The sequence below is a fragment of the Penaeus monodon genome, chromosome 27, assembly GCF_015228065.2.
Source record: "Penaeus monodon isolate SGIC_2016 chromosome 27, NSTDA_Pmon_1, whole genome shotgun sequence".
Taxonomy (NCBI): Eukaryota; Metazoa; Arthropoda; class Malacostraca; order Decapoda; family Penaeidae; genus Penaeus; species Penaeus monodon.
In genome coordinates this window covers 34,936,368-34,936,611 of record NC_051412.1, presented here as the reverse complement: position 1 = coordinate 34,936,611, position 244 = coordinate 34,936,368, and positions in this window count along the sequence as shown.

Sequence of the window (244 nt, the reverse complement as noted above, 5' to 3'; positions counted from 1 at the left end):
AACTGTTCCCGACTAGTTTTATTTTTCAAAATGTATTTCAAAAGTGCAGATTGCATGTATAATTGGGAACATTTATAAACGGTTATTTGGTTACAATTTATGGAATAATATATTTCAAAAACACACTAACACTAAAAGAACAAGGTATGTGACAGAGAGGATAAATATTTACACAAGCACAGAATACGAATATACATATAAAATATAAAACAGCAGCTAATCAAACAAAACTAAGGACAAGAAC